Here is a 15769-nt window from a genome sequence, read left to right as displayed (position 1 = left end):
AGGTGGTGAGAACGCTGGGAAGACAGAGAGTGGAGGGCAAGGAGGCGGCCGAGCACTTGCAGCAACAATGCAAAAGTAAATAAAGTAAAAGGAGATGCAGCAGTAAATATAGGCTTTAGAAACCCTAATAAAGCATTAGATTCACTTTCAAATTACTTGACGGATGGATCTGGGTCAGGAGTTCCCTGAGCCAGCCCAGGCTGCAGGAACAGGGTGTACAAATTACATTTTCCATCTATAAATCTCATGTTTTTTGGTTTCCAAGTAAGGCTGGATGCTTTCAATTAGTTCACTAAAAACAAATATGCTGTTGGCTGAAGGTTGCAATTCACTAATTTTACTTGGGCATGAACTTTCATAATGAGCAAAATCTCTAACGGTCATTTACAATCCTTTAAAGCACCTTCTTAGCTCTACATTGTTAGTATTTACTGTCTTTTTTTAGCATGAGCTGAACTTTCACCTACCATGAGCAATACAATCCTTCCTTGCCAGGCTATCAGGAGACTTGCATCTAATGGATTCTGACATGCTCAATAACAACTCTTCATCTGGTCCCACTGCTTCACATAGTCCAAATACACACAGTGAGTTCCTTTCTTCTGTGAGAAGTCTGCCAAAGTTTCATGGACACCTCAGCAAGATAATTTCTAAGATCTCTTTGCCCTATGAACCAGAACTTCTGTAGCAGTGCCATTCTTAGCAGGAAGGATGCAATCCTCTCTTATTGCATGGTACAGGAAAATCGTTTGTAACATGAAGCAAATTAACTAAGCCTACCTTTCAGATACCAGAATAGTTACTATGTTGATCCTTCAGATGGCTTTCCAAAATAGCAGTGGGAAAGCCTCCCAGAATTAATTGCCACATTTGTTGCACAAATTGAGACCAAAATGTTCTGCCACTTCCCTTTGGAGCAGAAACTATTCTTATTATTTTGAAGTCCTTTAGGGTCGTCTCCAAATTACCAAGGTTAGTTTTCATGGTTAAATAACTTGGAACACCAGAGTCAAAATTAATTAGTATAGTAATTATACTAATGTTAGTATAGGTAGAAAAACAACAGGCCAAAAAATAAGATGGTACAAGGTGGTGGTACATTGTACTCTCCAATATTTCACTGTCCTATTCAATAATAATGATAATGATTGATAATAATACCCTGCTCATCTGACTGGATTGCCTCATTGCCTCGCCCACTCTGGGCAGCTTCCAACATATATAAAACATTAAACATTAAAAACTTCCCTATACAGGGCTGCCTTCAGATGCCTTCAGCAGCCTTTTGCAAACGTCGTATAGTAACTTATCTCCTAGGCTTGGAGGTTGCATAACTCCATAACCTCCAACATTTCTCCAATGAAAATAGGGATGTCCTAAACAAAAGTGGGACATTCCAGGATGAAATCAGAAATCAGGACGGCTTCTGCAATTCTGGGACTTTCCCTGGAAAATATGGACATTTGGAGGGTCCTGGAGGGTGCTGGAGTCCTCCTTGCTGTCCCTCAAGTCCCAGGTTCAAGGACCACAATGGGCTTGAAGTCTGACGTCTGTCTATCTATCTATCTATCTATCTATCTATCTATCTATCTATCTATCTATCTTTATTACGGTCCAGAGACCCAACAAATCATTATAAATCAATGCACAATTCAGACAGCCTACCTCCAGGTTAAACAAGCATTTTGTTCAGACTTAAAGATAGGGATCATTGGTTCTTGCAACCACCGATAAAAACTTTGCCACTGCTAATGTTCCAGCGTTTGTCCAGCCTTCCAATAGGAGCCTGACATAGTGAACCTCTGATTTTCCCAGGATAGGTACCAGCAAGGGTAATTTAATTCTGACATATACTTATTCCTTGTTGGTTGATCTGTCAGTGGATAGCAGCTTTGACTAAATGGTTCTTCCATTTATAGAAACAGAACACTTCTGAATATTGGTTTAATATGGTTGGTCCCAGAGGCTGGACCAGTCAGCTCTTGGCCCTAGGTGCCCAGAGGCCAAACGAGAGTGATAGGACAGTGTTTTTCTGTGGAAACTGAGAGCCTTCCAGCGTATATAATTCTCCATTTTACAACCCTCTTTTCTGAAAAGCAGTCATTGCAATGGAGAGAGATGCTGGGAATAGAATGACCAAATTGGGGTGGAGTAGATGATATATTGAAAAAAGGACCTCTAAAACCTGTGTTGGGCCTGGAAAACTACTACATGCATGTTCTGCTTACTAGCAGTGAAAGGCTTCCGGCTTGTCATTACAAAAGAATGTGGAGATAGATGGACCTCAGTCAGATTCAGCAAGGCAGCAGGTCTTAAAAGCTGGGCAGAAAACTGGAGAGGTGTCTCCTGTTAGCAAGGAGGGTGTCTGCCTCATCTCAGTGGGGGCAGGGGGGCAGGCTTGGGCCCACAACACTTAATGCATGGCTTCTAATAGTCAGGAGCTGTGCATCTAAGCCAAGCAGGAGCCACCAAAAGGGACTCCCCCAAAGACCTCAGTGATCAGGCAGACGTATGAGAGATCAGGCGGTCTTTAAGATATCCTGTACCCAAGTTAACAGCTTTGTAAATTAATATAAGAATCTTGAACCTGACCTGGTAGCATATAACAAACAACACATAGGGAAGAAGAAGAAGAAGAAGAAGAAGAAGAAGAAGAAGAAGAAGAAGAAGAAGAAGAAGAAGAAGAAGAAGAGTAGTAGTAGTAGTAGTAGTAGTAGTAGTAGTAGTAGTAGTAGTAGTTTGGATTTGATATCCCGCCTTTCACCCCCCTTCAGGCGTCTCAAAGTGGCTAACATTCTCCTTTCCCTTCCTCCCCCACAACAAACACTCTGTGAGGTGAGTGGGGCTGAGAGACTTCAAAGAAGTGTGGCTGGCCCAAGGTCACCCAGCAGCTGCATGTGGAGGAGCAGAGACGCAAACCCGGTTCACCAGATTACAAGACTACCACTCTTAACCACTACACCACACTGGCTCTTGGGTAGTGCTATAATAGCAAAATGCCAGTGGCGTAGCGTGGGGGGTGCGGGGGGTGCCGGCCGCACCAGGCGCAACATCTGGGGGTTAGGGTTAGGGGGCGCAAATCCACGGGTTAGGGGGCGCAAATTACTTGCCTTGCCCCGGGTGCTCACAACCCACGCTACGCCACTGCAAAATGCTATATTTTTGTGTGACTTTGCTGGTAGCCTACAGGCAGCCAGTGCAAGCTTTTGAGCCCTTGAGTTGTTGGTCATAGTCCATCCTTATGCTGTCTAGCTGCAGCATTTTGTTTCCAGACCCAGACACAAGGGGAGCCCCATATGGATGCATTGCAGTAATCAAGTCTTACCAATGCATGAATCACCATGATCAGGCAACCCCTGTCCATGGGCAGTATCAGGGGGAGGGGGGGAACACCACCCTACCACAAGGAGCATGCTGTCACTTGCCCCGCCCCCACATTGTTAGACTGCCATTAATTTTATTTATTTATTTATTTATTTATTTATTTATTTATTTATTAAATCTGTATACCCCATAATTCCTGCTTCTGGTTCCACCACCGTCTTTGTCCAGGAATTTGACTCCTAGTCACTCCTAGCCACTGAGATTACTTGAGCCTCAAGGAGCCTTCGAAAACTATGAACTTGTTTCAGAGGGAGAGTATTGCCATCCAGGATAGGCAAAAGGCCAGTCTCCTGGGCACAGGAGAGGCACTAACCAACCACAGTGCCTCTAGGAGAACAAGGCACCTCTCAGAGAACAAGGGTGAGTTCATGGTGAGTTCCGGCTATTTATAGAAAAATAGAACTGATCAAAATGATATGAAAACTTTGGAAGATACATAGATGAGTTGATTCATCAAAGGAATTACTTCTGAATAAATATGCTTAGGAACAGGCTATACATTACATGTATTTTCGATACCATGTCAGGTGTTATCTCCACCCCATGGTTTTGCAATAAGAAGAAGCAGAGAAATGGCTTGGCAAGAAAATGCATCTAGTAAACTAAATGAGAGTGCCATGTCAGTTTGGCACGAAGATACTCTTGGATTGCTCCTCTGATGAATGAATAAAAAGGTTGCTCTTTTCTGCAGCTCAAATACTGCACCTGAACTTCTTGAAAGAGCTGCAAAATTGAAAAAAGGAAATGCTGGACAGATTTCAAGGATTTAAAAATCCCTGATTTCAAACCAACACATTTCAGCAGCATGTTTTCTGTTTACACAGCCTGCTTTTCCCTATTAGACAAAATAGATTCACATCCAAGTGTTGGCCAAATTTTGTGTACACAACTCCATTTTATGTATTTAAAGGGCTAGATTACACATTTAACGAAAAGCGCATGCTAAGGTCCTCCCTAAAAGTATTTTTAAAAAATAAAATCCAAATGATACATGTATATATATGGAAGTTGCAAATTTGATCAAGAGAATGGTAGGGGGAATTGCTTAACCCTTCCTTCTCTGGACTTTAGCCACCCAAAAAGCCCCCAAACAGTTTTCCACCTGCAGGCCACACATCTATGACCACTCAGATTCCAAGGAAAATATCATCACCACCTCTGCCATTCTGTGGTGTTAAGATTCCTCCTGGGTTAGAAGTTCCTGACTGTGTTCCTGACTTCCTCCTGTGCAACTTATTGAGATTCCACAGGCTGCTGGACCTGAGGGATTTTAGTATCTCTGGTGAGGCTGCCAGTTCCACAGTGGCTCAGGACTTTATGGCCTCCATGACAGCCATTGGGCTGTCCCAACATGTCATCAGCCCAATGCACATGACTGGGGAAACTTTGCTGTGGTTTTCCTTGATGGGACAGGAGGAGGGTGACCTGAAGGCAGGAAATCTTAACACCATCCACATGTCAAGATGAGATGGTGTGCCAGGCAAACAGGTTTTGTTTTCCTGGGCATTTGGGCAGCTCCAGTGATTGGATGTTTTTACTCTGTTTGCTTTTAATATGCATACGTATTATTATTTTTTACTGCATCACTGTATTTTATTATTTTTATTATTTTGGGACTTTCTGTTATGGGAAGCAATTTGTGAATTCAATAAACTAAAATAACTTCTGCTACCAGTAGGAGCTTGAGAGTTGTTGTTTTTGGAACCTAGAACTCCAAAAACAGGACAATTGCCAGGTGCCCCACAATCTTTTCCACATAGTTCATGTTCTAGATTGGGCTTGGCAGACCACACTTGATGGAAAGCGCATTTCTCAGCAGAAGTGATGAGGATAAAGAATATGCATTTTCCAGCCTTCTAGGCTTGAAAAATTCTGAGATATAATTGCAAACATAACACAGCTTTCCTTTTATTTAACATTCTTAATCTTCTGCAGATTAGCACACCCTCAAGTTATGCAATCTCATTACTACCATCATTAAATATTATTTTACCCTTCCATTTCCATAATAATGATTAAAGTATGAACACACGCAGAAGTGAATTTGTATCTACCATGTGCTTCCTTGTAACTCTTCAGAAATAACAGCAGCAGATAAATCTTTCGCCTTCCTTCCCTCTCTGTATCTAGAAAAGTGGAATAACCTTTTCACGGGGGGAAAAGTAACAGGCATGAGCAAACTCCAGAACAACCATTTTCCCTTCAAATTTTTTTAGTTTGATATAGGGGAAAATCCATCTGCCAACAGAATTTCGGCCAGCCGTTATCATCGATCATCAGCTCATTCAATATGATTCAGCTGACTATTTAGCAAAACGCCCAATATATTTTTGTGCATATCAGAAACTGAATCTGAGACCTTCTATATCTTAAACATGTCACTAAGCTAAGACCTCCCCACTTGAAGCTTTCATGTGCACAGAAGGAGGGGGGGAAATGTCTGATTAGTTTATAGTCTGCTTCTGTTTATTCCCACTGCCTGCAATGAAGCTCATATGTCCCTCAGCACAGCATACTGTACTAGGACAGGGAAACTGATGCTGTAGTTACTGCATGAACAACAATTTAATTAAGTGGCACTTTAGAAATACCCATTGTTAAATGGTATTGCACTTGGTCATGTTTCATGTTGTTTTGACAAATGCGCTGGGAGTCTTGCTTTGCAGCTAGTTATGTTTCTGGAACAAGACCGGTTAAGGAAACAGGAAAAGATTTTAGCAATCATACAAGGAGTAATTATGCAATCATTTCAAAATAGCCTGCAAAAGGCAGACTAAAATTGTGAGGTTTTTCAGCTGCAGCGCAAAATCTGAATGAAAACAATATATGTTTGTGAAGGACATAACATTTTCCTATACACATTTTACACAAAGAATAATTGAAAGTATATATAACAATAGGGATTATTATTTTATGACACATTTTACCACCTACCTCCACAAGGTAATGTGAAAAATCTTGCTTCTTGAAAGGATCATATAAATGACCAAGTTAGGTTGAGCATCTGTACAGTATAGGCAGAATATGACTTCTACTTTGCTACTCATCTTTTGACTGAAGAGGGGAAGATTGCTTTAAATTCTCTACAGATTGTTAAAAAGGAAACACACAGAAATACTTCTCCAACTGCAGAAAGAGAAGAGGAGACATCTGTTGGATAAATGATTTTTAGGGACAATTATGTGTGCTCATCCAGAAATAACAAACACTATACAACATTGGCTGCCATGTTGTAAACTATGAAGAACAACAGAGGTTGTAAAATGGCCATAAAAATAAAATGTGGTGTTGGGTCAGAAATAAACTGTGTTGTTGGGTGTGTGGGGTGTGTGTGTGTGTATGGATGGGGAGGGAGGCATATTCAGCACTGAGTACTTCCGTAATTGTTATATTTCCACCCTGTCCATAATAGAGCAGGAAGATTTAACATTTAATGCCACAAAAGGTGGCACATTTTCAGCTTTGAGCTTCAAACTATTTTTATATCTATATCATAATGCAATGAGACCATGTTTCAATCCAAAATATTTTTATAAATCAATCTAATATGTGCACCTGTTTCCCCACAAAACACTTCAGTGGTAACAAAATTTATACCCTAAATAGGAAAAGTCAGGTTCCAAGCATAATTGAACTGTTGGTTTCAAATGGCCCATTTGCCTTTAAATGGTCCACCCCACAAACTCTGGTGGATTTCATGCATGCTCAGGGCATTTCAGCTGTTAGTTTGGACCTAAGTTCTCACCTAAACTCTCACATTCAGAAAAGATTACTGAGTCAATGTACATGAATATTTTGTCATTGTAGAATTGCCACTGAAATATTGTCTAAAATGAATTGGAAGGTTTCTGGAGTGATACTAACAACCCTCAAGGACAGTGAAGTTGTTCTTTTCAGTGCATTCCAACTCTTTCCTCCCTAGCTGTTCACATCAACATGGCCTCAATTTGTATCCGTTTTTGTACACACCAGCAGCATTGACAGGTCGGGGATGCCTTGTCCCATTGAAATATGTTCCTACCATGGCTAGACACAAATTAGGGAAAATTTAAAGATGGTCTAATTAAATTAGTATGCATACATTGTGGGATTATTATTTTTTACTTTTTGATGCTCTGAGAGAGGTGGCAATCAGACAGTTTCCCTTGAACAACCTAAATATAGGGAAGGGTGACAGTTAATTATTAAGTGTACACAACTTAACATGGCATATGCATGTTAGGGTCTCCTAAAAGTGAGTGGGCGGTTCCTTTGCAATTGTTGCAAACCATTCTGTTTTTTTAAAAAAAATGAATAGTGGAATTTACATATTTTTATAACTACACGAGTTATTATAGGTCATGTTGTTGTTGTTTAGTTGTTTAGTCGTGTCCGACTCTTCGTGACCCCATGGACCAGAGCACGCCAGGCACTCCTGTCTTCCACTGCCTCCTGCAGTTTGGTCAGACTCATGTTTGTAGCTTCAAGAACACTGTCCAACCATCTCGTCTTCTGTCGTCCCCTTCTCCTTGTGCCCTCCATCTTTCCCAGTATCAGGGTCTTTTCCAGGGAGTCTTCTCTTCTCATGAGGTGGCCAAAGTATTGGAGCCTCAGCTTCAGGATCTGTCCTTCCAGTGAGCACTCAGGGCTGATTTCCTTAAGAATGGATACGTTTGATCTTCTTGCAGTCCATGGGACTCTCAAGAGTCTCCCATAATTCAAAAGCATCAATTCTTCGGCGATCAGCCTTCTTTATGGTCCAGCTCTCACTTCTATACATCACTACTGGGAAAACCATGGCTTTATCTATACGGACCTTTGTTGGTAAGGTGATATCTCTGCTTTTTAAGATGTTGTCTAGGTTTGCCATTGCCTTTCTCCCAAGGAGCAGGCGTCTTTTAATTTTGTGACTGCTGTCACCATCTGCAGTGATCATAGAGCCCATGAAAGTAAAATCTCTCACTGCCTCCATTTCTTCCCCTTCTATTTGCCAGAAGGTGATGGGACCAGTGGCCATGATCTTCGTTTTTTTGATGTTGAGCTTCAGACCATATTTTGTGCTCTCCTCTTTCACCCTCATTAAAAGGTTCTTTAATTCCTCCTCACTTTCTGCCATCAAGGTTGTGTCATCTGAATATCTGAGGTTGTTGATATTTCTTCCGGCAATCTTAATTCCGGCTTGGGATTCATCCAGCCCAGCCTTTCGCATGATGAATTCTGCATATAAGTTAAATAAGCAGGGGGACAATATACAGCCTTGTTGTACTCCTTTCCCAATTTTGAACCAATCAATTGTTCCATATCCAGTTCTAACTGTAGCTTCTTTTCCCACATAGAGATTTCTCAGGAGGCAGATGATAGGTCATAAGGTTAGTTAACATGGACACAATATTGCAGTCAGTGCATATGATTAAGTCATGCTATAGTCTCTTTTATGAACATTTAATGCATGCTGCAATCCTCATACATGGAATTGTTTACCAGAAGGATGCTGATTTCAGTGGAGAAGATGGTCCATGAGGCCAGCTGGACTTTGTCTAGCTGCTATAAAAGCTCCTGGTGTGGGGTATTTGGGGGGAAGTAAACTGTCTGAAGATTGGTAGTTTTTGCCCACTGCCAACCATCAGCCTCTTCTCCTTTAAAAACTTCTGCTGATTCTGCAAATGCAGTAACTTTGAGCTGGTGAGACTTCGGTGGAATCTACACACATATAAAAAACACAGTGAAAATGCTTTTTTAATTTTTTTTGAAAAATACATTGGATTTTGCATAGCTCACTTTCACCATCTAGTGTCACATTTGCATATTGCACTTTACAACACATTTAAATCGTTTAATTTGCATTTGCTATGGAGAGCTGGGGAACATTGTTGTTGTTTAGTTGTGTCCAACTCTTTGTGACCCCATGGACCAGAGCTCGCCAGGCACTCCTGTCTTCCACTGCCTCCCGCAGTTTGGTCAAACTCATGCTGGTAGCTTCAAGAACTCTTTCCAACCATCTCGTCCTCTATCGTCCCCTTCTCTTTGTGCCCTCCATTTTTCCCAACATCAGGGTCTTTTCCAGGGAGTCTTCTCTTCTCATGAAGTGACCAAAGTATTGGAGCCTCAGCTTCAGGATCTGTCCTTCCAGTGACCACTCAGGGCTGAGGAACATAGATGGGCACAAAGGTTGACTTTCATTTCCTTTAATAGGGATTTTTTTTTAGTACTGCAGGTTTTATGCTGAAAGCCATGTGATTCTTATAAAGAGTGCTTTTGCATAATACGCAAACTTGCCTGATCCCCTCCCCCCATTCACAAATATATTGTACAGTGATACCTCTGGTTATGAACTTAATTTGTTCCGGAGGTCCATTCTTAACCTGAAACTGTTCTTAACCTGAGATACCACTTTAGCTAATGGGGCCTCCCGCTGCTGCTGCGTGATTTCTGTTCTCATCCTGAGGCAAAGTTCTTAACCTGAGGTACTCGTTCCGGGTTAGTGGTGTCTGTAACACGAAGTGTTTGTAACCCGAGGTGTTTGTAACCCGAGGCACCACTGTAGTGGTCTAAATTAAATTAAATACTAAATTTAAATATTAGTAATAAATAAAAAATTTAAAAACCTAGATTGGCATTAAATGCTCTTGTGTGCACCCCGCCTCACCAGCTTCCTTCCTTAGTGAGGAAACCTGGAAAAGGCTCTGTTCACCTCTTTTAGCTTTTACTTCTACAAGTGATAATTCCAAGCTCCAGCTCTCTGTTTCCTCATCCTTTCCTCAATACTTTGCTGGGAATGAACTGAACACACACTTGAATTGTATCACTGCCTAATGCATGTAAGTTATAAATGTCACCTAACAAAGCCTTTGCAATGGAAACTGGTCATGATGAAGCATCAAATACATTTAATTTCAATGACTTTTATATGCAGTGGGGGAAACTAAATGTTAAGGAAGGAGACTGTATTTCACAAGCGGCTGAACCAATGTTTTCAAACACTCATATCCAACACAAACTGGGGGGAGTCCTCAAGCCACAACAGTCCATTATATCTGAAGAAAAAATAAGACATACGTTTCAAATTTAGCACTCAAAAGGGAGGTGAAAGGTACAAAAATTCTATGAGCAAAATTATGCTAATACTTAGCACTAAGAATCAATCTTTCAAAGTGTTTGAAGCACTAAATGTCTGCTGAGAGCAATAGAGCTTTTTCATTAGGGCCTCTGAGCATATAAAACTTGTTCCTGGTGAATACAGGGGAATTGTGTTTCACAAAGCATATGCAGACGTTGCCTGGAAAGACACTGAGCATCAAAACAACTTCACTCTCATCGTATGTTGCGCAAACATCTCATTGATCACCTTCCAACACCAGCTTAAGGCGTTTTTATTCATTTGGGCCATTGGAAGATGGAAATTCTGGCCCATATATGGATAACAGAGTTTTGTGTTCTGAAGTGTAGTGCTATATATATTGCTTTAAGGTTGGTTTTAGAACTTTATATAAATGATACATTTATATTTTTAGGTATTATGTATTCTTTTGTGTGGAAACTTCCACACAAAATAAGAACCTAGTTAGAAAGAGCCTCTTCTCTTTGCTCCTGTATTTTGTGTGTGGATAGGCTTGTGCCCAATCATTGCTCCAGGAATAGCTTAGATTTCTTTATTGATTTCAGTGAGCAGCCCTCACTTCTGCCCTGGGGGAGAAAGGCAAGGGCTGTATCCAGAGCTATCCTGTCCAACTTGGGCATAGTACCCATATTCAAGGTGCATTGAATCCCAGGATATTCTGGATTTCTGGGGGCAGAGACAGGATGGAGAAACTAACCAGACAATTCCCTCAGGTGAAGACATCACTGTCTACTCTCTGCCCACCGGTATGGACTTCAATACTGTACATATTTACCTTTGTGCACCAGGCATATTTGACTTGAAAAGCAGTGAGAAAAAATGAAATGCTGCCTTTTAAGATGGTAATGTATGTACAGCCAAGGTCTCTACTGAAACCATTTGCTGAGTAGCAGTTTTGTCCTCATCCTGGAAGCAGCCATTTTGTCTAGAGAAAAGGCTCCACCTGAAAGAGTAAAAGGGGTACTGATTACCGTACACATTGCAAAATAACTTACACTTAATATTTACCTAAGTGGGCAAATTAAAATCTAATGCATTTCCAAAGATTAAATAGATTTTCACAAAAAGAAAAGCAAGACCCCTATATCTTCAAGAGGGCTATGTCTGTTACAGTATAGGGAAAGAACAAACAGCAGAAATCTCTCCAAGAAGAAAAACTATATATTTAAATCTATATCTTGCCATTTACAATGCATCTGCCTGATATTAGTCAGGGTATGGGACTCAACATGGAGAAAGTACAAGCCACATTTCGGGCAGTTTGGACAAATCTTACCTTAGTGAGAAATGAGCCACTGCTTCAGGATCAGCCAGGGGGAAGCAAAACAAACGAAACAATGAACAAAAGTTCATGGTGTAATGAGGTCTGTGCTGTCTGTGTCTTCCTGCCTCCTTCTGCCACAGTTGATGGGAGACAGGAGCCAAAGAGAGTGGAGAATCACATGTCGCCCTGAGAGCGGTGGTCTGGATCACCCCCTTCAATTCTTAAGTTTATGGTGTTTGAGAATTCTGTTTCCTGGGGCGTGAGCTAGAGTAATCTCCTGCAAGAAGACATGTATTCTAGCAAGTAATTTAAAAACATGTTTTCAAATTGTTTCCGCTGAATGAACTACCTATTTTCCCCCTCAATAAAAGGAAATGCATATCCTGTCATACTAGGGGCTTTACCCATTTGCAAAATGGAATTTAGTATTTAGAAAGAAGTGCCGGATTGACAAATGGGGGCGAGGATGACAAGTGTTTATTCATAGAAAAATAAACAGCACAAGCTTTTCTTGCTAAACTTGGAAGGTGAGATTACTTCAGTCTGAACTGATCTGTTTGGCTGTCAGGTTTGACAATGTTTTTGCAGTTCTGGAGACCTCTCTGATACTGGCCTCAAAGAGGGAGAGGGAGAGTCATTAGGCTGGAAATATCTACCCTGACAGAAGAGGAAACTTGTATCAGGGAGGGCCAAATTCTTCACTGTAGCCACCCTATTCACCTACAACTGGACTTGGAGCCACAAATGTGCTTGGCTGCACAACTGATGATCATGTTATGGAGCACCTGCACACATCTTAATATACATATGTGCAGTTATAGGACATATGTGAGACATACACACATAAACTGAATGGGGAAAAAACCCTAAAGAAATGAAATGTGGAACATCTCTATCCCTCCAACTTGAAAATGCCTCCCTGTCCCTCCAATTCATGATTGAAACTGTGCTTAGGGCTTTCCCTATACCTTGGTTAAGATTTGATAGGGTGACTGGATCCAGATACATTTGCCTAGGAGGAGAGGATCAGTTCTCTGAGCCACCAGTTGGTCATCCTTGCTGTGAATGATTAGCCTGAAGGTTTGTGATGTCCAGCCAGTCATATCTATTTGTCACACATTTCTGAAAACAGAAAACATCTGGCAAAATTATATACACAGTTCAAAAAGCAGTTTGAGCATGCAGAAGGACAATGGCTTAAACAGCTTGGTTATAAAAAGACTCCTTATCAGATGCAGAATTTTAAGTCCAAAGCCAGATTGTTGCAGGACGCAGAAAACTGAAGGAGTAGTTGTTTATGAAAGACTGACAAATGTGTGGTTCATATCCAGTTCTTTACAATATTTGTGTGTGTAATAGCTGGCTTGAAATCTTACCTTGCAAATTTGACTTATCTTCCACTATACCTGAACCAATGTATATCCTTCCCATGTTCAGTCAATTCTTGTTCTAATGAAGCAGAGTGTCGCCTATAGATTGCCACAATCTATATTACCTACTTTCCAAGCCAAACGCAGCTCTTTAGCCATGCATTGTGTAGTGTGTATTTTAGGACCTCAGCACAAGATATAAGGTGGTGATGAGCTGCATGGGGCTAGTTCCAGGCCACTAGGTGGACCACAGGTTGTGCAAGTCTTCTCTAAGACTTATGGGGGCATATAAAAATCATTAAGTACAAGATTATTGACTCATAATCCAGTTAAGATGGGGTTGAGTTATACCAGATTGAAACTCGGGAGCAGAACTATTGCCGGCTGAGCTGGCCTAAGCCTAGCAGAGGGGAAAGGTAAAGGTAAAGGGATCCCTGACCGTTAGGTCCAGTCGTGGCCGACTCTGGGGTTGTGGAGCTCATCTCGCTTTATTGGCCGAGGGAGCTGGCGTACAGCTTCCAGGTCATGTGGCCAGCATGACTAAGCTGCTTCTGGTGAACCAGAGCAGCGCACGGAAACGCCGTTTACCTTCCCACCGGAGTGGTACCTATTTATCTACTTGCACTTTGACGTGCTTTCAAACTGCTAGGTTGGAAGGAGCTGGGACCGAGCAACGGGAGCTCACCCCGTCGCGGGGATTCGAATCACCAACCTTCTGATCGGCAAGTCCTAGGCTCTGTGGTTTAACCCACAGCACCACCTGCGTCCCAGCAGAGGGAAAACAAGCCTTTAAAATAGATTTTGAGTTGCACCAATCTTTGGTCAGGGCACATGACAAGCTGAATGCACAGGATCTAGTCCCGTCACACTGTGCCCCCTTTTCAGGAATTATGCCCTCTTAAGATCTGTTGCCAGAAAGATATGGATGTCTCGTACACCCCAGGTAGTGTGGTTGCTGACCTTGAGCCAGACATCCTGGAGAGTGAAGTCAAATGGGCCTTAGAAAGCACTGCAAATAACAAGGCCAGTGGAAGTGATGGTATTCCAGCTGAACTGTTTAAAATTTTAAAAGATGATGCTGTTAAGGTGCTACACTCAATATGCCAGCAAGTTTGGAAAACTCAGCAGTGGCCAGAGGATTGGAGAAGATCAGTCTACATCCCAATCCCAAAGAAAGGCAGTGCCAAAGAATGCTCCAACTACCGCACAATTTCACTCATTTCACATGCTAGCAAGGTTATGCTTAAAATTCTACAAGGAAGGCTCAAGCAGTATGTGGACCGAGAACTCCCAGAAGTGCAAGCTGGATTTAGAAGAGGCAGAGGAACCAGAGACCAAATTGCAAACATGCGCTGGATTATGGAGAAAGCTAGAGAGTTCCAGAAAGACATCTACTTCTGCTTCATTGACTATGCAAAAGCCTTTGACTGTGTTGACCACAGCAAACTATGGCAAGCTCTTAAAGAAATGGGAGTGCCTGATCACCTCATCTGTCTCCTGAGAAATCTCTATGTGGGACAAGAAGCTACAGTTAGAACTGGATATGGAACAACTGATTGGTTCCAAATTGGGAAAGGAGTACGGCAAGGCTGTATATTGTCTCCCTGCTTATTTAACTTATATGCAGAATTCATCATGTGAAAGGCTGGGCTGGATGAATCCCAAGCCGGAATTAAGATTGTCGGAAGAAATATCAACAACCTCAGATATGCAGATGACACAACCTTGATGGCAGAAAGTGAAGAGGAATTAAAGGACCTTTTAATGAGGGTGAAAGAGGAGAGCGCAAAATATGGTCTGAAGCTCAACATCAAAAAAACGAAGATCATGGCCACTGGTCCCATCACCTTCTGGCAAATAGAAGGGGAAGAAATGGAGGCAGTGAGAGATTTTACTTTCTTGGGCTCCATGATCACTGCAGATGGTGACAGCAGTCACGAAATTAAAAGACGCCTGCTCCTTGGGAGAAAGGCGATGGCAAACCTAGACAACATCTTAAAAAGCAGAGACATCACCTTGCCAACAAAGGTCCGTATAGTAAAAGCCATGAATGAATGAATGAATGAATAAATTTATTACGGTCATAGACCAGAAGAAAGGGGGGGAAAAAAACAAAACATAAAAGGCAGCAATAATTTACAAGGGAATGGTGGTGTCAGTTAAAAGTTGTAAAATTATACATAAAAACAATGCACATATACACACACACACATATACATACTCATGTATGCACTACAGTATATGTATGGGCTTAAAAAAAGGGGGGGCTTATCCAGGGGTCAGATCTTTTACTTTTTTACAGCTAATGCCCTCCGCTTGATCGCGGCCGCAGAAAACTTGGCCACTTTCAATGTTACTTCTGGGTTTTTGTCTCCTAGTAGGATTTTCAGCCGCTGAGATTCAGATCGACCTGGAAATTTCTGAACGATAGGGGAGATAAACAGTAACCTGATATCCCCGTAAAGGTCGCAGTGTAACAACACATGTGAAGCCGTTTCCACCTCCTTCAGACCACATGGGCAAACTCGTTCAGCATAGGGTGTGCCCTCGTATCTGCCCTTTAGTAAGGCAGATGGCAATACATCAAATCTAGTAAGGGTAAACGCCCGCCTATATTTTGCGATTTGTAGGTCCATCAAATATGGGGTTAGGTTA

The sequence above is a fragment of the Podarcis vaucheri genome (genome assembly GCF_965113315.1).
Source record: "Podarcis vaucheri genome assembly, chromosome: 4".
Taxonomy (NCBI): domain Eukaryota; kingdom Metazoa; phylum Chordata; class Lepidosauria; order Squamata; family Lacertidae; genus Podarcis; species Podarcis vaucheri.
The sequence above is the reverse complement of the archived record's forward strand: the minus strand, read 5'-3'. Positions refer to the sequence as shown.